Here is a 25,573-nt window from a genome sequence, read left to right on the forward strand (position 1 = left end):
GAATTTTTACGCGATATCCATTTTAAATTATTTGAACTTGAACAGCAATGCTGGTCCTGATAAATATTTTCTTACAATTTTTTTTATCCTTAATTATTATAAGAAAATATATATTATTTTGTATTTTTTGCAATCAAAATGTTTTATATACAAATTTGAAAATTTTTTCATCTTAAATTTTTTAAAATTTTCAACTTTGAAATTTTGCACGTATATAAACTTAAACGTTATTAATATAATGACAAAAATTTAACATTTTTTAAATTTTACTTATTTAATTCTAAGACGATCTGTTTGTCCATCCGTTCGTCCGTCTGTCGATCTGTCTGTCTGTTTGTCTGTCTATTCGACTGTGGATCGATCCATAATTGACCATACCCCCATATAAGGTCCTCTTCAGAAAATGACTTTAAAGCTCATTACTGCCTCAAAAATGCGAGTAGAGCAGTGAAGTTCGACATTAACAAGTTTTGTGCAAGCCAAAATCTCTCAACTAAATTTTATGAGGATCAGACGATAATTGATCCTACCCGCCATATAAGGTCCCCTTCAGAAAATTATTTTAATACTCATTACTCGCAAAAAGTAGCGAGTACAGCGATTTTATGGCAGTTTAGGAAGAGGATCGGTCAATAATGGACCCTACCCCCCAAAAAGAAAATGCCTTTAACGCTCATTACTGACATAAAAATACCACTAGATCTATGAAATTCAACATAAACAAGATCTATGGAAACTGAAATTTTCTTACCGACTTTGATGAAGATTGACCCTGATAGAAATTTTTTCGATAATAACAAAAGCATCGATTCGTAAATATCAATATTCATTTACAGGAAAACATTCCTTTTCGGCAATAATTTGATGGTGGGTATATAAGATTCGTCATGGACGAATATAACACTCTTACTTGTTAGAATTTTGAATATTTGTATCTTAGAATGAAGCAAGCTCTAATTATCAGTAGAATCATCAGTACTTTTTTTACCATACAATCGGGACCACCCTAATTTAAATATATTTATGTGAGTGTGAGAGTTTAATACTTAAAATGTATGTATTTTACATATGTAATTTATGTGTAGGTGACATCATTCAAGGTCACAATGTAACCTTAAATCAAGAAATTTTAAGTGTTTTCGAACATTACAGTGATTCGAGTTAACTTTTGCCCTAAATGGTTTTCTTAAAAAAATGCCATTGGTTATTCAATTATCGATTTTGAAGTTTTTAATTTTACTTATCACAGGTCGTAGATAGTTTCCAGTCCATGAATGACTGAAATATTTATGTAGAAATAACACCAAAGAAGCCTTCACACATTACTTTCATCTTAGTTCATTTCTTGCAACTTGTTTAATGAATTAATAAAAATTTCAATTAAGATTTTTTAAAAGACTTACAGTTGTCACCATTGGAACCACCGTGTTCTTTACATTATACATACTAATTTTATGTCTTGTATGTAAAGTTTTATTGCTTTGTTTCTTGTTATTTTAATGGTCTTATAAGACAAACATACACATTTGTAAGTCTGTAAGCTCATGTTACTAATGAAACTGTGAAGGTTTATAAATATTTTAAATTTGTAAGTAAGTAATTAAATTTGCATGATATTTGCATATGTGCAAACTTTAAAGGTACAACAAGTATGTATTTAATTTAAAATAAAATACTCATATTTTATATTTCATTGATATAACTAAAAAATTTGAATCATAAACAGATCATATAAAATTTGATGTCAAGTTTATAAAAATCATATTTAAGTTTTTTGCTTTATCTATTTATACTTTCATCTGCTGCTTATAAACCAAATTTATACATACATACGTATGTATGTATGTATGAACATATTAACTCCCTATGGCAAGGTAACAATATGATTAAATTATCAACCAGACATTTATTTATATTAAACTGTATGTCAAAGTAAGTATACTCTTTTTTAATTTTTTAGAGCATAATACAATTTCATTTAATATATTAAACTTAGCTTTGCGCATAAAATTCAATTTGAATTTTATTATGCAAAAATGAAAATGTGGCAGACCATTTTCATTTTTGCAAGTAAATGTATACTTAGTAGAGGGCCATGGTATGTTTGAGGGTTTGCATGTAATGTTTGCCAGTATTAGGAAAAAGTTGCCAATAATTAATCTTGTTTATAACTTTTTGTGTTTGTTGTTATTTTTTTCACTTTCAAACAAACACAACATCTCCCCCAGTAAATACGTTGAGCTAAAATCTGACAAAAAAAAAAACAGCTTAAAAAAATATATCATAATGTTTAAACATTTATAACGATGAGAATAAGCAACAGGCTCGAAACATAACAACCAGCTAAACAATGAAACCAAAACGAGAAAAAAGTAAAAAAGCAAAAAACATATAAAAACTTTTTCATTAATGAAAAAGTTTTGTCACATCAAAATAAACCTAAATAAGCCAAATAAAAGTAACAGGCGAAAAATAACAAAACAGCAAATAAGCAACAATATTGAAAAATACAACAACATCATCAAAAGCAAGACAAACAACAACATAAAAAAAACTTTATCATATCAAACATGCCACAACATAAATTCTAACAACATTTTCTACACATACAATCATGTCGCACTCACTCTCAAGGATACTCGTCCCATCCCAAAATTCCCACATTCATCTTGTTTATTGTATTTTAGTACAAAAACAACACAAAAACAGCACAAAGCAAAAGCAACAACTTTAATAACTTTTTCAATAATCCATCATAAAGTGGTTTTGGTGTTATACGGAAACTTTTGTAGACTTTATCCCTTCCAACAGGTATGGGGAAAATATGCTCGTATCCATAAAACGATGGCACAAGTACAACAACTTCAAGTTGTCAATTTAATATATTTATTTTGATTGTCATTAGACAATTAGGAAAATTTGTTATAATAATAGATAACATACATACACATACATAAGTTATATACATACATATCAAAAACATACATAAGCAAAAACTCGGTAATGGGTTGTACTTCCATTACCACTTACTTTTCAATGACTACTACTTATCGTCTGCATTACTTAGAAGTACTCTAGTAATGACTTTCTTATAATCTGATATAGTAGTATTTTATTTTCGGCTTTGTCATTTTCTTTGCACATTTAATTAATTGCGTGTTAAGAATTGTGTTTTACAAAAAAAGAGAACAAAATAAAATTTGCATGTGAAAACCATTATTTGACGCGCAATAAAATAGCTAAGCAGTGGTGCAGCGAGAAGAACGGTTGAGTAACAAACCGAAGTCCCTGGTTCGTATACTAGTTAGCTCTTTTTGTTATTAAAAAACAAAACAACTTACTCAACAACTGTTTTGTAAGTGAAATTGCAAGTACTTCTTTAACTCCCTATTTGTAAGCGAGATGTACTTGCCTCCAATGACATCACCGTGTTAAAATAATGACTTAAAATGCTAATGAAGAAGTAGTGAAAAGAGGTTTTATTTCCTGTTTAACTCATTACTTTTCGATGTAAGTTTTTCCTGGGATACTATGTGAAGTAGTCGAACATACCCAGTAGGATTTTGAGTTAACTTAAAACTAACTTATGGTTAACCACAAATGAGTCAGAGGTGACTCAAAAGCTAACCATTTTGCTTATAAAATACTATTCAGTTTTTCAATGTGATGTCATAGGAACGAGTCAGTACTCACTCACTATACATCAGTTTCAGTTAACCAGAAGTTACCTCAAGATGAGTTAGCTTCTAGTGCATAAATAAAAGATCAGCTGTGAGTTACCTGTGCAATTTTCTTATATTTTTACACTATTTTTAACAAATTGTTAGTGATTATAAATGCGTTCAATATGCAGCAACATTTCCTTCCTATATACACTATTATCTATGTCTTATATTCCTGAAAATGTTAATTTAATAATAATAAATTCATTTTTCATTGCTGAAATAAATTTTCATTTTCATAATTTAATTTGTTCAATACAAATTTTTGAGTTAATTTGAAGCTAGTCATAAGAAGTTATCAAAAAGTTAACTTGATTTTTAGTTAACTCACAAAATCCTACAGGGTATGTATATACCCCATAATGCATATACATACATACATATGTATATTCCGGGTCCTCTTTAGATGTTGGTGTTGTTGGCACCATAGCGTTCACTAAAAAAGAGATAGGATGATGAAATTTTTTCCAAATTTTCTCTATTGATCAGGAAATTGGAAAAATCGGTTTAAGATTTTACATATTTAGCCTCCATACAAATGTGACCACAAATTACTATTCAAACATTCATAAATTTATTGTTAATGTAGCAATTTATTTCCGGAAATAACATCACTTACATATATAGCGGACATCGGACCATAATTCATCATATAATATATGATGATCGGTCCATACTGGCATAAAATCCGGCATAAACATAAATCTCTACACCAAATGGTCTGATGATCAGTTCATAATTATATAATTTCCGCTCCATTAAAAGACTTTAACGCTCTTTAATAGCCCCGAAATAGCAGTACAGTGATGAAATTCGACATAAACAAGTTTCTAATAATTTTAAATGTCTATAACAAATTGTATGATGATTGGTCAGTAATAACCCTATCCTCCTTAAAAGGACTGCTTCAGAAAATGACTTTAATGCTTCTTTAAAGACGAGTAGTGGGATAATATTTTGTATTAGAACATAAATCTTTATATTAAATTGTATGATGATCGGTCCATATTTGACCATATCCCCCATATAAGGAAATCTGCACAAAATTGCTTTAATGCTCCTTAAAAGCATAAAAATAACTAAAAAGTGAAGAAATTCGTCATAAAAAAGTTTTATAGGAACATAGATCTTTATATAATATTGGTTTAAAATTTACGATATCCTCCGATAAGTACCCCTTCAGAAAATTAGATCGGTTGATCGACATAATAATTGTTCTTTTTATAAATAGTATGATGATTATTATTTTAATAAAATTAAAAAAACAATAGATTTTAAACTTAATTCCCTCTTTGAATTTAGAATACCTTGATCCATAATTGACCCAAGACCTCATTAGGGATGTATTCCTGAAACCAAACTATATAAGATTCAGCGTAAATCTAATAGATGAGTAAATCATTGCACACAATAATAAAATAAATTAGTTTTAAAGATCTAAGTCCATATCTGATCCTATTCTTTTAGATGTTTAAATAAATATTTTTGAAGACAAACAAATAAATGTATGGTATTCTGCTTAGCTCGTGAAATTTCCGACTCATCTGCGATTCACAAAGAGCTCTCGTGATAAGTATTAACTTCTTCTTTTAAGGTTCTCACGGTCGGATGTCAATGTCAATTATACATTTCGCATTGGTTCTACTATGTGTAGCTTTGATGAATATTTTAATGTCATGAGATACCAAGTTTATTGTTAATCCTTTTGAATTTCAACCTTGTGAATTTCAACCTTAATATAGTTTAGTTAGAAATCTTTTCAAATAATCTTTGTCTTTAAAATTATTGTTTTTATTATGACATTTACTTTATTATGCTGTGTAAATTGACATTTATATAGCGGTTAATGTTTACAGTCAATTACATTTAAACTATTCCATTCTACTTTCTGTATACATTACAATTGCCAGAGGATATTTAATTTTAGCCATTGTCGTGTGTTATATGTACTTTCATACATACTTATGTATGTATATATGTATATACACCTATTGTCTGTATACTTTTGTTATGTGCATACATGTATATGAATATATGTACATACATATGTATCATTTATAAATTTATTTATACTAGAGTTCGCCCGGCGGTCGAAATTCGACCAGAATCAATGCTGGAAAAATTGCATAAATAAGCTAAAATAAAACCCTTTTTTTGTAGTACAAATCTGTGGTAAAAAATTAACTTTATTGATATTATCAAAGTGTATAATTTGCTTTGAATAATGTTTTCTTTTAGAAAATGTGATGGGTTTTAGTAAAGGTCCCATCAGAAGTTTAAAACCTCAATTGTCAAAATTAGTTATACAACTTGTTTTACAAATGTATTTAAACTATTTTAAAAGTAATAAGAAATAACGAACATTTCTTCCATCGACTTATTATCCCCTACATAGTAGAGTACTCTACTGTACAGTGTACACACCAGTAAAGAAATGTTAGCTGTTCAAAATATAGAGTTGAAATGCTCTAAATAATTTGTCAAAACAATAAAAATATTTAAAATAAATAATATCTTATCTTATCTAATTATAAATAAATTTTATTTGGATGCCATTAGTAGTCCATCCAACAGGTATATCTATATAAATTCTCCCTTATAACACTCGACAAAGACTTCAGCAGACATACATTTATTTAATTTTCTTAATTTTTATTCTATGAGGCTTTCTAATGGGCCTTTTATTAGCCTTCATATAGAGGCATAACGATATGCATTTTATTTCTTACTGACACTGAATCAATTCGTTAATGCATCATTTAAATCTTCCAAATCAATCAAAACTAATAATTATAATAATTCTTAAGTTAACAATAATTATCGTTGTGTGGTATGTATTCTGAATTTTATTTCACCAATTTTTTTTCGTTAAACATAATCGAAAAAATAAATAAAAAGTTCACGTTAATAATTTTATATTTAAAAATATTTCAATACATAACTTTTGACATTCTTATATTTTTCCGATATTTGTCTTTAAAATATTCTACGGTCGTTAAAAAGTTAGGGAATTGAAAATTCGTTAATGTAACTGATATTTGTCATTACTTTACGATATCAATACTTAAAATTAAAAAAAAAATACTGATGTCCTACCAATAATTTTCCAGGTCAAACACCAATATAAGTACATTGTTTGGCATATCTTTAGGTGTCCCCAAGCATTATTTACACATGTTTTTATATTCCCAGTTCGTTGTTTCCTCGGGAAATTTTAAATAACGAAAAACTTCCAATCGAAAAGTCTGAATATAAAACTGAAGTCCTACTTCTTATAAAAATATTCCTTTCGATTTGGTAACAATCGTAACGATATTATAACAAAATATATCATAATCGCATTCACAATTTAGCACTTTACACAAAAATATAAAACAATAAAATCCTATTTTCGCATTGCCTAAGCCTGTTTACATACTTATTTGTTTACAAAAATCTTATTAAAAACAACAACAACAAATATCATGCAAAATACAAAAAGAAAACAGTAACAGAGAAGTTAAACGTTTCTGCACTCTCCTCTCTTTTTTCAAAAAGCCGTGTTGTTTACTTTTTTTGTTTTGTTTCTTGCTTTGTTTGTTTTTAATTTCAAGAATACGTACGTGTGACTATTGTTGCTATGTATTAGTAACAACTTTAAACTCTTATAGCTCCTAAAATTCTGAACCGATCTCATTAATATATATATTGTGCACATCTGTGAACAAATACCTTTAAAATGATATATTTTTTGCCAAGATCAGATGTATACTGTAAGAGTAAAAGGGGTCACAAAAAATCGTCTTGCCTATTAATTATATAGATGTATGTATAGGAGCAAATACTTATAATGGAAAAAGGGTTTAAAGGCATGATAATCAGGAAATATTTATTACCGTATAAAAAGGAAAAATGTCTATAAACACTTTATATGTGATATACTTTAAATTATTATTTCATTTGTTTTTAAAGACTTGTCATTGTATGAAACGGATGTTAACGGAAATTGTAAGCTTATTAAACTCGTTAGAATTTAATCCTAAAAAGTTTTAGGTTCTAGTATTACTTAGTCTTTTTAAAATATTGCAAGGCACTAGTTTTCGTCAACATGGGTATCAAATGAAAGAGGCCAATTTTCAATAATGAAAACAATTTTTGGTTTTTATTTGTTAGGACTAAAAGTTTTGCTTTGAAAATTTTATACTTTTTCATATTCTAAAAATTGAAACACCTTTGTCTTGAACTAAAAAACATTTATTTTGTCTTGAGTTAACATTTTCAACATTTTTAAATGTCTTAAATTTTAGTCCTGTATTTGTAAAATCTAAAATATTTTAATTTTTTCTGGAAACAGTAAATTTATGGTTAACCGACAATATGGGTTTTGAATAGATCGGTTTCGTATGAGCACTAATATTTTTTTTTTTTTCAAAATTATCTTTGTATCAAATTTCATCTTAAACATTTTCACTAAACCTAATTTTGCGGTTATTTTATTTAATCTTTACGCACAATAACAAGTGTACACATACATAGATACAATACTTATTGGAATGGTTGTATATGAATGAAATAATATCCGCTATATTCATATCCCAACAGTTCCAAAGACGGTATCGAACATGTTATTTAACCTAATCCGTAGGGTCACCACTGGCCTCCCGACCACCCAAGTTGTTAGTTATATTAACATTGGTATGTCTCATAAGGAAGTCGTTTGCGTTTTGGAAACAGTAAGCACATATCACTTCGATTACAAGTGGAGAATTAACTGTGAATTGAATTTATTATGATGGTTTAAATAACTATTTACTGAACTACAATTAAAAACAAGTAAGAAATTACAGTCGGGCGTGGCCGACCATATGATACCCTACACCAATTGCGAATATTAAATGTGATTAATTTCAATAATGAAGCATTTATGTTAATCTTATATAGGTTCAAAATAATGTCTGTTCATGTACGGTTGTATGCTGAGTAGGAGAAATAAAAAACCGATTTCAATCATTTTCAACAGCCTTCGTCATTGGATCCAGAGAATAGTATGTGACAAATTTTAACAAATTATATTCAAAATTGTGATCTGTTGCGTGCACACAAGGTTTACACGGTCACAATGACGGACATAGCTTAATATGGACAAATATTTTTGAGTGTTACAAACATCACCACATTGTGCCGACTTTTGGATAGATAGTAGTATATTAGACGTAGTTAAAAGATAAAAGACCGTAATCGGAAGATCCGGATGTATGGGAGCTAGGGCAGAAATTGAGCCGATCCTTATAAAATGTATTATTAGGAATTATCTATAAAATATAAAATTAATATGTGTTTGTTTGTATGTTTGTATCTTTGTATGTTTATATGATTGTATATCTGGCAATAGGCTACTTTTTATTTCCGATCATGGCGAAAAATGATAGTGTTATTTATAATTATATCAAACTTAGTTGTGCCAATTTTTGGAAAGATAGTAGTTATGAACTAAAAGGCCCAAATCGGTAGGTCCGGTTGTATGGAGGCTAGGGTAAAAATTGGTCTGATCCTTATAAAATTTAATGTCGACATTTATGTTTATATAAAATTTATTTGTGCTAAATTTCATCGTGATACTAGTGTTTATAAGTGAATTGTGGACATTCAAGTCATTTTCTGAAGGGGATTTTGTATGGGGGATAGGGTTAAATAATGCCCGATCATTATAAAAATCGACAGTGTTATTTATAATTATATCAAACTTAGTTGTGCCGATTTTTGGAGAGATAGTAGTATATTTGACAAAATTATGATCTAAAAGGCCCAAGTCGGAAGGTCCGGTTATATGGGGGCTAGGGCAAAACTTGGGCCGATCACTATAAAATTTATTGTTGGGAATTATGTCTATACAAAACTAATTTTTGCCAAATTTCATCGTGATACTAGTGTTTATACGTGAATTGTGGACATTCGAGTCATTTTCTAAGGGGGACTTTGTATGGGGGCTAGGGTCAAATAATGTCCGATCTTTACGAAAATCACTAGAATTATTAAGACATATATAAAACTAATTTTTTCCAATTTTTGTAGAGATAGTAGATCTAATTATGTTAAATAATTATGAGGTCAAAAGCCCTATTCGGGGGTACGGTTGTATGGGGGCTAGGTGAAATAATGGACCGATTTCAACCATTTTCAATAGCGTTCTTCCTTGGATAGAGAGAAGCGCATGTTTCAAATTTCATCAAATTATCTCCAAAATTGCGACCTGTAGAGTGCGCACAAGGTTTACATGGACACACAGACAGACGGACGGACAGACGGACATAGCTTAATCGACTCAGGAGGTGATTCTGAGCCGATTGGTATACTTTAAGGTGGGTGTAGGACCAATATTTTTGGGTGTTACAAACATCAGCACAAACGCATAATACCCTCCCCACTATAGTGGTGTAGGGTATAAAAACAAGTAGGAAAGTGTAGTCGGGCATGGTCGAATATACACCATGAGTATATTTTCAAAATTATTTATTTTTTCATAAAGAAACTTTTACGTTGAATTTTACCTTAATTCCGATGTATTTAAGTAATTTATTGATGAAAAACAAAATTTCTAAAAGAGGCTTTATATGGGTGTTAAGGTCAAATATGGGCCGATCCTCAACAAATTTTGAGGAGGGATGTATTTTTATATAAAGGTTAGTTATGCTGAATTCCGTCGCTATACTAATGGTTATATGTAAGTCAATTTTTTTACGTTTAAGTTATTTTTTAGAGGGGGGCTAGGGTCAAACGACGGCCGATCATTATAATAATCGGCATGGTCATTTATGGCTATATAGAACTTAGTTGTGCCAATTTTTGGAGAGATAGTAGTATATAACGTAGTTATATGTTGAATACGCCAAATCGGAAGGTCAGGTTGTATGGGGCTAGCTGAAATAATGGACCGACTTCAAACAAATTTTATCAAAATATCTTGAAAATTGTGACCTGTAGCTTGCGCACAAGGTTTACATGGACAGCCAGCTTGACAGACGGACGGGCATGTCTTAATCGACTCAGAAAGTGATTCTGAGTTGATCGGTATACTTTAAGGTGGGTGAAAGACCTAACGTGTAATACCCTTCCCACTATTGTGGTGTAGGGTATAACAAGTGTCACATATACCCTTTCTAGTTTACTTGGCGACAATAAAGTGACGACTATCTTGTCTCTGTACTAAAATGTGTACATTTGGGATGAATGACTCAATGATCAACCAGCTGGTTAATATTTGTGAAAACAACTGTCTTTATGTTGAACTGCTGGGAAATGAAAATATACATATACATATGTATGTATATGTATAAGTATAGATATGTATATATGTATGTATACACACACAGATACAAATGATATATGTATGTGGTTTTAATATTACTTTTTATACAGGATTTATTAGTTTGTGGCCAAACCAGTGTTGCCAGACGTATATGCATATTTTCTATTTTTGGTCGATTTGTAGAGATTTTTTTAAATTTTATATTAATATGTAGTATATCATATAATCCTAAGCTATCATATAAAGGAAAAATATCATATAATCCTAAACTACAGACTATGGATTTTATGTCTATAAATTATTTTATGGTTGTAAGTTATCGTTTTCAAGTGGAAAAAGGTCGAGTCAAATCTTTATATCCCTGCAAAAATTAAGACTAGTTCGCTCACGCGTGCAAAGAGTACTTCTCAAAGGAATAGGACTGGTCCAAAACTAATCCAAATATATGAAAAAAAAACATACACCGTTTAACATTCTGATGCTCTAGGTGAGGACCACGTAATCCAAGCATGCATTACAATGGAGTAATCCGCAAAAAGTTTTTGAAAAACCGAAAAAAATCATGTACTCCAATAATTTTTGCAGGGATATTTGTGAAAATTATATATTTTTAAATAATAATGAACATTATAAACACACATAAGAAAAAAAAATAAAACAATTTCAGAATAATACATATTTGTCTGAATACTCAGAATTGTATTAACAATTGCTTATTCCGCTAAGAAAATATTATTTATGGTTATGATAAACCACTAAACCATTCGGCATATTTCCTTATAAGCATTCTCAAAAACATTATATCTGATATTAATTTATTACGTATTTCCATTGCTCTAATTATGACCAAAAAAATATTTAATAATGTTTTCTGGCAACACTGGCCCCCTAACACATAAAATTGCACAAACTCGGTGAACGTTTCTTTTTATGCTTTTCTAAGCAAACAGAACACGTTATTTTGCACAAAAGTTCGTAGGTAAAATGACTTAAGTGTGATTACACTGTAAGTAAAATACAAATTTTTAAATGACACCGAAAAATGCCTAGACACGTGAGCTTAATTGTGGGTCGTAGAATATAACGGCATAATCAAATTTGAAAAATTGGTTAAAAATAAGGAATTACTGTCCTTTGAAAGTTGCATTGCTAAAGGCTCTTAAGGGATTTTAGTTTGAAAACAACAGGAATCATAAAAATGGCAGCACTAACACGAAAATGCAGGAATGCCTTTTGAATCATCATGTAAAAGTTCAATATAAAAACTATGCGACATCACCCTTCATCCATAAAATGTTCATTGGGTTATCTAACTTTCCACCAAATTTTATTTGCGTATAAGAAACCACCTAAAAAAACAAAGCAACAAATATTCTTTTACGCTCATTTCATTCATTTGATTGCACACATTCATATTCACACCACCACATAAACAAAGGACCAAACACACAGATACATATGGCCATATCCTATTTTTTATCGATGAAACTAAATTACATTTATCAACTAGTATTTCCCTTTTTGAGGGAATTAAAGCAAATTTTTTGGAATTAAATAGATCATAATATGATTCATAACTTTCGAAGTATAAAATAGAATTTAAATTTATAACACTATGCAACAAATTTTTGGTCTTCGAATCTTTCCCGAACAAGATCAACGGGAATTGAAAGTATACAATTTAATAGAGTTAATTTAAAGACGTTTTAAACCTAGCTTTTTTTGAACAAAACATCTCTCCACCAAATTGTATGTGGATCCTTTTACGGTATATGGTTTGATGGTGGGTATATGAGATTCGGCACAGCCGAATATAACACTCTCACTTGTTTATTTTATTTTTTGATAAATCAAAAAAATTTGAAAATTTCTAGTGCAGTATCAACTAACAACTATTGAAATAGAAAGGAAAATAAAGGCCACAATGTACAAACATTAATAAATGTAAGTATCTTAGACCTTAAATAGTCAAATATAATAGATTAATTTAAATATTGCCTTAATTGGACATATATGGGAAAATTGTTCAAAAAATTGCAAAATTTTTAATTGCCTTTAAATTAAAAACTCAAGCTAACTTTTTTAAACCCTTTTGGGATTTTGGTCTACTAATGGTCTACTTTCATTTCCCATTGGTCTTATTCGGGAAAGATTTTCTTGTTGCACAGTGTAATCTATAAGCGGTCAAAGTCGAACCCTTTTGGGATTTTGGTCTACTAATGGTCTACTTTCATTTCCCATTGGTCTTATTCGGGAAAGATTTTCTTGTTGCACAGTGTAATCTATAAGTGGTCAAAGTCGAAGTAATGTAATACATTAAATGGTCTGGATTATCCAGTGAAAGAATATTTTTTATTTCTAACTATGGGTTATTTAAAAAATAAAATTTGGACAAAAAACTGGATTTTGATTCGTTGCTGCTCAGATTTTATCGAGTTTAAAAATAAGGATAATGATTTTAAAAAATGTCCTTATAATGCACTATACAAAATAAAAAGTCAGAATGGGACAATGAGAGAATCTCAAGTAAATCAACTTTTAGTAAAATATTCCACATAATTTTCGTAAAGTTAAGATTTATATGTATGTGAATAAAAATATAAGTTTTTGGCGGATTTGATGATATGTACATACATACATTCTCATTTCTTTTAAAGTTTCTTTTGTCTTCCATAAACTTTAATGCCGCAATATATTTGTAGTTATCTTCATTTTGTGTGCAAGTGAAAAACACTTGCGGACTGAATAAGGGGTGGATGTGAGAACTATGTAGATATACATATATACATATATATTTTTTAAATTTATTGTTTGTCATTCTTTTTCACACATTTTATACACTTTTTTGCAATAATTATTTTGTAAAAGAGGAAATAAAATTAATGTATTATTCACCACTGATGGTGAAACATAGTACTTATGCTATTGTTTTTGTCAGATTGGTTGATTTCTCTTTTTGTATGTGTGTGTGTGTGTGTTTTAAATTTGCCTTTTGTTAGTATGTTGGTTGTTATTTTGGTTTGCATTTGAAATTGTGAAAAATTCAGCAAATTAAGTTTAAAAAGCAAATTGAATTCAATTAAAATATCAAACAATAGCAAATTAATTACAGTTAATATGATTGCAAGTGTGGTGTATCAGGTTACGTTTCCTGGAATTGAATAATCAGTATAATACTCAATCACAATGTATCCACAATATCATTTCCCAAACAATAACAATAATAAAAGTACATATACGTATGTATGCACATATTATACAAACACATGCATATACGTATGTAGGTATGTTTGTATGTACATACATTATAGTTGATAACTCCTGTGCTTCAAGCACTCTATAAGAATTTATTTTAACACCTGTTTTGAATATATAGAAAATTTTATTTTCAGAAGAAACGTCCACATGATTATGCTTACAAATTGGTAAGAAATTTCCTCTACTGTTTAAACTGATATAACGATGAAGGCACTAAAAAGTAATGTAGACTGCTACAACGTCGGAATCACCTTGCAAATTTTTTAATAAAAATAAGAATATGAAAATTGTGTGCACCCTAAAAAACATACCTACATATGAAAAAAATCAAAAATTTTTAAGAGCTGATTACATTTTTCTTTTTATAAGAAAAATTAAGAATATTGAATATCTACTAAAGACTAGGCCACCGAAAGTAATCCACACTATAGAGTAGACTTTAGATTAGTCTTAGACTAGCCTATAGACTAGACTATAGACTAGACTATAGACTGGACTATATACTAGACTATAGACTAGACTATAGACTAGATTATAGACTAGACTATAGACTAGACTATAGACTAGACTATAGACTAGATTATATACTAGACTATAGACTAAACTATAGACTAGACTATAGACTAGACTATAGACTAGACTATAGACTAGACTAGACTATAGACTAGACTATAGACTAGACTATAGACTAGACTATAGACTAGACTATAGACTAGACTATAGACTAGACTATAGACTAGACTATAGACTAGACTATAGACAAGATTATAGACTAGACTATAGACTAGACTATAGACTAGACTATAGACTAGACTATAGACTAGACTATAGACTAGACTAGACTAGACTATAGACTAGACTAGACTAGACTATAGACTAGACTATAGACTAGACTATAGACTAGACTATAGACTAGACTATAGACTAGACTATAGACTAGACTATAGACTAGACTATAGACTAGACTATAGACTAGACTATAGACTAGACTATAGACTAGACTATAGACTAGACTATAGACTAGACTAGACTAGACTAGACTAGACTAGACTAGACTAGACTAGACTAGACTAGACTAGACTAGACTAGACTAGACTATAGACTATAGACTAGACTAGACTATAGACTAGACTAGACTAGACTATAGACTAGACTATAGACTAGACTAGACTGTAGACTAGACTGTAGACTAGACTATAGACTAGACTATAGACTAGACTATAGACTAGACTATAGACTAGACTATAGACTAGACTATAGACTAGACTATAGACTAGACTATAGACTAGACTATAGACTAGACTATAGACTAGACTATAGACTAGACTATAGACTAGACTATAGACTAGACTATAGACTAGACTATAGACTAGACTATAGACTAGACTATAGACTAGACTATAGACTAGACTATAGACTAGACTATAGACTAGACTATAGACTAGACTATAGACTAGACTATAGACTAGACCAACGGTTCCCAAAAGGGGGTCCGCGGACCCCTAGTGGTCCGTAGCAAAATCCTAGGGGGTCCGCGAAGACGAACGAAAAAAATCATGAATAAAAAATATTATCTATATGTTAGAAAATATTAAAAATATCTCCAAATTTGTCATAAATACTAAAATACACAATTTTTATTCAATAATCCCAGATTTGTTGGTGACTCTTTGAATTTTATTGTTTCGGTCGTTTATCAGGATGAAGCTAGGCCTTACAAATTTATTGTTTCACTTTTATAAAGTAAAGTATTACGTGATTTGTAATTTTTATAAATGTATATGTATCGAAATAAATGTTTTTATAGCAGACGGATAATGATTTGCCTTAGAATTAAATACTGATACTGGTATCCCAGGTTAGGTCACATTTCATAATATTTTTTTAAATTGTAAGCAAAAGTGTTAATCTAGTTAATTTTAAATATAAATATTCCATTCCGACGTGATACACAGATTTTAACTTCATTTTGTTGTCCAATATTATTAAATCAACATCAGAAAATTCATAGCGTTTTGCGTAAATAGTCAAAACCACGCAGTAAAATAATTCGTAGGTATTTTAAAATTCAAAATTAAGATCCAAATTCACAGTACATTCGCAAAGAGTTCAGGTCATATTTTATGTGGGTAACGCATTCCGCAACAACATCGAAGAAGTCTAACTTTCATATATTTTCTCGAAAACTTACTCAGCTCACTCCTATGCAATCGCAAAAAAATTTAGAAACATGACTCTTTAAGCACATGTCGACAATACTTGATAAAGAAACCTTTTCTATACCTTGACGAGAAATGAACATGAAAGCTCTCACGATCATAAAATTAAACATCATGTTAGAAGTCATTCTATATTTAAAACCATGCAATTGAAAACATCTCCGATCTCAATGTACGGGAATATTTTATAGGTTTTATGGACCAGGACTAAGACAATTTTCGGACGAACAATTACACAGTGATACAGCAAAAAAATGCAGGGGTTCTCATATACCAATTCCATTTCGTTAAAGTCCATAGAGTAGGAATATATTTTTAATTTTTCCCGATCACTTCGTTTAGTTCCTTTTTAAGAGCAAAAGATGTGAAAAAGAGCTATTTTTGAAGTTTTAACTTTAAAAAAATATATTTATGGTAGTTTGCAACCGATTTTCAAATTGGATATTTTGTTTTAAAGATACAAGTGTTGTCTTTCAACCCAAAAAAATAAATCCAAAATTTATGATTAATGTCTTGGTTACGGCCTTTTAAGTAAAAAAACTCACATTTTTTTCACAATTTTTAATTTTCATACTGCTCTACGTTGGCCATGAAGCAGTAACTTTAGCTTTTATTACATTTGAAAAAAGGCACATTAAGTTGGGTTTCCAATGATGGTCAATTTATGATAATCGATGAAAAAGGTTATGAGTTGTGCTAAGTTTTATAAAAATATAGCATATTTCTTCCATACAAAAACGTTCATGTTTCTGGTTTTCTTTGTAACAAGTTTAAAAAATGTTTATAAACATTTTTATACAAAAATTAATTTGTATGGAGAAAACCAAAAATTCGAGGAACATGCTATTAGAAAAATTGGCATAAATCATCCAGTTTTTCATAGATTTTTATGAAATAACAAGTTTTAGAAACCTTCCTTTATGTGATTCTTCAGGAAAGTAATAAAAGATGAACTCACTGCCTCAAGGTCAAAGTAGAGCATGATGAAAATGAAATTTTTTTAAAAAAGTGTGAGTTTCTTTACTTAAACGGCAACACTTGTATCATTAAAAAAAAATATCGGATTTGAAAATCGGATGAAAACTACTACTAAACTTATGATTTTTCAAATTTAAAACTTCAAAAATGGCTCTTTTTCGCATCTTTTGCTCTTAAAAAGTAAGTTAACGAAGTGATAGGGGAAAACTAAAAATATATTCGTACTCTATGGACTATAACGAAATAGAATTGGTATATGAGAACGCCTGCATTTTATTTTTCTTCACTTTTGTATCACAGTGTTATTTATAACAATAAGATATCAAAATGTATGGGGGTCCGTGAAATTAAATAAATTCCTCAAGGGGTCCGCGAAGTAAAAAACGGTGGGAACCGCTGGACTAGACTATAGACTAGACTATAGACTAGACTATAGACTAGACTATAGACTAGACTATAGACTAGACTATAGACTAGACTATAGACTAGACTATAGACTAGACTATAGACTAGACTATAGATTAGACTATAGACCAGACTATAGACTAGACTATAGACTAGACTATAGACTAGACTATAGACTAGACTATAGACCAGACTATAGACTAGACTATAGACTAGACTATAGACTAGACTATAGACTAGACTATAGACTAGACTATAGACTAGACTATAGACTAGACTATAGACTAGACTATAGACTAGACTATAGACTAGACTATAGACTAGACTATAGACTAGACTATAGACTAGACTATAGACTAGACTATAGACTAGACTATAGACTAGACTATAGACTAGACTATAGACTAGACTATAGACTAGACTATAGACTAGACTATAGACTAGACTATAGACTAGACTATAGACTAGACTATAGACTAGACTATAGACTAGACTATAGACTAGACTATAGACTAGACTATAGACTAGACTATAGACTAGACTATAGACTAGACTATAGACTAGACTATAGACTAGACTATAGACTAGACTATAGACTAGACTATAGACTAGACTATAGACTAGACTATAGACTAGACTATAGACTAGACTTTAGACTAGACTATAGACTAGACTATAGACTAGACTATAGACTAGACTATAGACTAGACTATAGACTAGACTATAGACTAGACTATAGACTAGACTATAGACTAGACTATAGACTAGACTATAGACTAGACTATAGACTAGACTATAGACTAGACTATAGACTAGACTATAGACCAGACTATAGACTAGACTATAGACTAGACTATAGACTAGACTATAGACCAGACTATAGACTAGACTATAGACTAGACTATAGACTAGACTATAGACTAGACTATAGACTAGACTATAGACTAGACTATAGACTAGACTATAGACTAGACTATAGACTAGACTTAGACTAGACTATAGACTAGACTATAGACTAGACTATAGACTAGACTATAGACCAGACTATAGACTAGACTATAGACTAGACTATAGACTAGACTATAGACTAGACTATAGACTAGACTATAGACTAGACTATAGACTAGACTATAGACTAGACTATAGACTAGACTATAGACCGACTATAGACTAGACTATAGACTAGACTATAGACTAGACTATAGACCGACTATAGACTAGACTATAGACTAGACTATAGACTAGACTATAGACTAGACTATAGACTAGACTATAGACTAGACTATACTAGACTATAGACTAGACTATAGACTAGACTATAGACTAGACTATAGACTAGACTATAGACTAGACTATAGACTAGACTATAGACTAGACTATAGACTAGACTATAGACTAGACTATAGACTAGACTATAGACTAGACTATAGACTAGACTATACTAGACTATAGACTAGACTATAGACTAGACTATAGACTAGACTATAGACTAGACTAGACTAGACTATATAGACTAGACTATAGACTAGACTATAGACTAGACTATAGACTAGACTATAGACTAGACTATAGACTAGACTATAGACTAGACTATAGACTAGACTATAGACTAGACTATAGACTAGACTATAGACTAGACTATAGACTAGACTATAGACTAGACTATAGACTAGACTATACTAGACTATAGACTAGACTATAGACTAGACTATAGACTAGACTATAGACTAGACTATAGACTAGACTATAGACTAGACTATAGACTAGACTATAGACTAGACTATAGACTAGACTATAGACTAGACTATAGACTAGACTATAGACTAGACTATAGACTAGACTATAGACTAGACTATAGACTAGACTATAGACTAGACTATAGACTAGACTATAGACTAGACTATAGACTAGACTATAGACTAGACTATAGACTAGACTATAGACTAGACTATAGACTAGACTATAGACTAGACTATGACTAGACTATAGACTAGACTATAGACCTAGACTAATAGACTAGACTATAGACTAGACTATAGACTAGACTATAGACTAGACTATAGACTAGACTATAGACTAGACTATAGACTAGACTATAGACTAGACTATAGACTAGACTATAGACTAGACTATGACTAGACTATAGACTAGACTATAACTAGACTATAGACTAGACTATAGACTAGACTATAGACTAGACTATAGACTAGACTATAGACTAGACTATAGACTAGACTAATATAGACTATACTAGACTAGACTATAGACTAGACTATAGACTAGACTATAGACTAGACTATAGACTAGACTATAGACTAGACCTATAGACTAGACTATAGACTAGACTATAGACTAGACTATAGACTAGACTATAGACTAGACTATAGACTCGACTATAGACTAGACTATAGACTAGACTATAGACTAGACTATAGACTAGACTATAGACTAGACTATAGACTAGACTATAGACTAGACTATAGACTAGACTATAGACTAGACTATAGACTAGACTATAGACTAGACTATAGACTAGACTATAAACTATACTGTAGATGTGATCATGAACTAGACTTTTTTTATTTTAAATGATCATAAACTTAAGAGATAAACAGCTAATAGTTAATATACACGTGTTTTGTTACACTATACCGAAATGTATTAACACTTTCTCTCATTTTAAAACACGGGCGAAATACAAAACATTTCAATTCAGTTACGTCGATTCTTAAAAATTTTTGATTTTGCTCATATCTATGTCTGTATGTAATTTTATTATATGCAATTATGTGCATATGTATGTACATACGTAGCAAAAATGTCAATATTTATTCAGTTAATTTGTATATTGAAGGATTATTCAACTTGAATTTATTAAAATAATTATACTCGTATAAAATCAATTAAGTGGTTAATGAAAAAATGGTTTTCAATCAAAACCGAACAAATCAATTTTCTCTGAAAACGATTTTAATTTGCTTATTATATTATTAATAAACAATTTAATTAAAATAATTCCATTTCTAGGGTAAAGAAGTTATTATATAAGAAGTTTATAGAAATTGTGTATAAACTAAACAACTAATAAATTATAACCTACGCCATTTTGGTAGGGAGAATTTGTTGGGTTTGTACTGATATTTGTAATGTACAAAAAGGTAGAGTAAGCCATGTCCGTCAATCTGGCTGTCTGTCTGTCCATGTAATACTTTTGAGCAAAGTACATAACGCAATTATTAAGATCATTTGAGAAAATTGGACACACGCAGACGATGGCTATAGAAAATGCTGAATTGGCCTATTATATCACCTAGCACTCATACAACTGAATCCCCCAAAAAGGAATTTTGAGCTCATAATTATGTTAAATGTACTTGTATCTCGATAATAAGTGGCACAACTTAGTTTTAAGCTTTAATGACCTAGCTAAATTTTGAACCTCATTTGAACCTAGTTTCCATACAAAGTCCCCTTCAAAAATGACACAATTCATCCCCTTCATAAATGACACAATTGCGATGAAATTCACTAAAATAAATATAATATGCATAAATATAAATCTAACCGCCATATTTTATCGGAATCGGTCTAAATTTACCCCTATTAAAAGTGAACATGTAGTTTCATAAGTCTTAAGGATTATTTGCAAAATAGTTTAGAAATTTCATAAAAATGTACAAAGTTTATTTTGATTTAATATAACTTCATAGTGATACTAGTTTTTATAAAGTATATTAAACTTCATTTTCATTTTCTGAAGGATACTTTGTAGGCGGCTAGGGTTAAATAAAGCCGGATCTTTACGAAAATCAGTTCTATCATTTAGAGTTATATAAAACTAAGTTGTGCCAACTTTTGTAGAGATACAGAATATTTAACATGATTATGAGCTCAAAAGCCTTACTAGAGATGTACGGTTATATGGGGGTTAGGTGAAAAGAATCGACCAATTTCAACTTTTTTCAGTAGGCTTCGTTCTGGGGCCAAAAAAGTAGTATGTGCCAAATATAATTAAATTGCTACCTGTAGTGTGAGTACAAGGTTTACTTGGACACACAGACGGACGAAGAGACGGACATAGTTTAATCGGCTCAAATAGTGATTCCAATTGGAATACCAATATTTTTGGGTATTACAAACATCAGCACAAAAGCATAATAATTATTTACACAAACCTAAAATGTCTTTGAAGTTATCAGTTTATTGCTGGTTTCGACATGATTTGCAATTACAAAAATGTAAGGTCAAAAAACATTTACAAAGAATAGCCGTTACGTCAAATATTTGATTGGCGTGAATGTACATAACCTATTATATTTTCTTTCAAACCCTATAATTTGTTGTAGTAACATATTTGAAAATATTCAAATCCGTTTTCATCGAAACGAATTTTTTGAGCTATAACAGTTTTTTTAAACAAATAGTAACACATTTCTGTATAAATTTACCCAATAGAAAACTTTTAAAAATTCACAATAAATGTCACTTTAGATATCACATAGCCGAATACAACCCTCTAACGTTTTGTTTAATAAAATAAAGTTTAAAATACAAAAAATATAATAAAATAATTCTTTATTTACCACTGATCTATGCTTATATTATTAGTATTAAATTAGTTTAAATAAAACATTACACATCTCTTGTGTAAATAGTTTTTAAGTAGTTAATTTTAACTTCAAAATAACTCATAAAATGAATGTTCGAAACAACAAGTATCTTTATCATGATAATCTCTTTTACACAGATAACAAAAACATAATAACTATAAAATTATGTTTTACAATAGTTTAATTCGCTGGACTTAACGTCATATTCAATGTTTTACTGCATGAAAATAAAAAGGATAAAGTTTTAAATTAATATTCAAGCAGGGCACAAAATTTATATGGCATATGAGAGTGTAAAACTATCGGATTCATTTTGAACCCAGTAGTTTTGAAATGAGTTAATATATCCCCTTTTTATATCCACCATCAAAATTGATTTTGTCATTCCGTTTGTAACACATTGAAATATTGGTCACAGACCCATAAAAGTATATATATTCTGGGTCCTCATTAAATTATAAGACGATCTAGCTATGTCCGTCCGTCTGTCTGTTGAAATCACGATAGGGACCACACGAGAGGATCTAGACTAATGAAATTTTGTACAAATATTCTCTATTGCTAAGGTTTGTTTGGTATTGAAAATGGGCAATATCGGTCCACTTTTTCGGATAGCCCCCATACAAGTGTACCTCCAAAAAACAGCTTTAACGGGCATAACTGATTTAGAAGTACGAGTATAGCTATGAAATTCTACATAAATAAGTTCCATATAAGCCAAAATCTTTCTACTAATTTTTTTGAGGATCGGTCCATAATTGACCCAACCCCCCATATAAGGTCCTCTTTAGAAAATTACTTTAACACTCATTCTGAAAATGACTTTAACACTCATTACTGGCCAACAAATGCGACTATAGCGATGAAATTCGGTATATGTATGTTTCTTACGAACCAAAATCGCTCTACCAATTTTTTTTAAGATCGGACCATAAATGACCCTACCCCCCATATATGGTCCCCTTCTGAAAATGACTTTAACGCTCATTACTGGCTAAAAAATACGAATATAACAATACAATTTTACACAATTAAGTTCCTCGCGAGCCAAATTCTCATTAACAACTTTTATGTGGATAAGTCTATAATTGACCTTACTCCTCCTATTGGGTCCACTTCAGGAAATGGCTTTAACACTCATTACTATCTTAAAAATACGAGTAAAGCGATGAATTGCGACACACATAAGTTTCTTACGAGCCAAAACCTCTGTACCAATTTTTTTTGGATCGGCCCATAAATGACCCTTCCCCCATATAAGGTCCTCATCTGCAAATGACTATAATGCTCATTACTGGCTTAAAAATATGAATATAGTGACGAAATTTTACACACATAAGTTTAATGCGATCCAAAATCTCTCCACCAAATTTAGGGAGGATCGGTCCATAATTTACCCTACCACTTTAACGCTCATTACTGGTTAAAAAATTCAAGTATAGCTATAAAATGTGACACAAAATCTCTCTACCAAATTGTATGTGGATCGGTCCATAATTGACCCTACCCCTATACAAGGTCCCCTTCAGAAAATAACTCAAACGATCATTACTGGCTTAAAAATATGAGTTATGAAATACGGTTATGAAATTCGCTCCGAATTTCATAAGTAATACCAGGTTCAGGACAGACACCACGAACTTCAGGTTGCTTACAGATTGGTAAATATATTATATACGAATCTGTTTAAATCTCTGAGAATATTTGTGAATGTGTTAAGAGCATATGAATAAATTGAGCCACAAATTTCTACAAATAATTATTATGCATTCACTCGAAAAATACTTGAGGCAGATACATAAAATAGTAGGTAAATACAAAGTTCTTAACCAGGGTAAAAATGAAAATTTATTAAATAATTTAATCCCTTACTTAGCTCGTTATATTATAATGTCTATACAGGAAAATTGAATATTTTTCAAATAGATTAAATAAAATCAAAATATCTTGCCATTTTTATCCTGGTAACTTGTTTTATAACAGCACTGAGAATATTGTTAATGAAAATGATGAAGTATAAACTTTAATGGAATATTACAAATTTAATTATAAAAGTTTATTTTTTTTATTTCGTTATTTTTAACACATTTAAGCAGGTTTTGTGCCACATTAATTTTAACAATGCTCTCAAATTAAAGGAAACTGCATACAAAAAAAGTAGAAAATATTAAATTTAATGGTCACTTTGTTTTAACGTATCCGAAAAAATAAAACAAAAGAGAATAAAAAAAAATTACCATGATTTCAATGAAGTTCTTAAATCTTGAACTAATACTTGTTACAAGTATATTTTTCTCTTTTGTAACGATAAAAACGAGAAAGATGAGAGTATATAAAAGATATAAACGTATCTGTCACATTAATCCTGACCATTTGTCAACCAACATTTTTGTCAAGTTCCAGTTCTTTTTTGTTTTATTTCGTTGCAAAACGCATTTGTTTGTTGTAAGAGGATTCGATAATTGCTTTAAGAATCATCTACAAACTGGCAATTCATGTAATACTTGGCATTTGAGCATGTACGTATGTATGTATTTGTGTCTGTTGCGTAGACAATATAGCAATAAAGATAACAAAAAGGCAGCAGCAACAAAAAGGAATTTTATTTCAAAACTAAAAAAATACACAATAGCAAAAATTGAAATGCTTATATGCATGTATGTGTGTTTGTGTGAAAAAAAAATTACAGCAAAGCTTGGGTAAGGCTAAAAAAAACTTAAAATTGAAACGGAAATTGTTTGGCGATTGACTGATGTTTACCAAGATAAACGGTTTTAGAAAAGCTTTGTGTACATTCTTAGTTTACAAAAAAATAATAGTTTATTTTGTCCATTTATCTTTATATCGAGTGGCAAACATAAACGCACATATTGTATATACCATATAGATACATACATGAAATTGCTGACGTTTCCGCCGAAAATTAAAATCTAGTTCATCTTGTATTTCATAACATCCTTTGAGTAAAATATGAAAAAAGAATTAAAAATTTACATTTTTAACATTAGACCCAGCTTAAAAATATTGACCCAGTACAGAAAAGTATTTTCCATACAAACGAGTGCCACCCTAATGTACACACATTCATACATATAT

Source organism: Lucilia sericata, unplaced genomic scaffold, assembly GCF_015586225.1.
Source record: "Lucilia sericata isolate MDLA Ls3-8-SP2 unplaced genomic scaffold, ASM1558622v1 Contig000007F_arrow, whole genome shotgun sequence".
NCBI lineage: Eukaryota > Metazoa > Arthropoda > Insecta > Diptera > Calliphoridae > Lucilia > Lucilia sericata.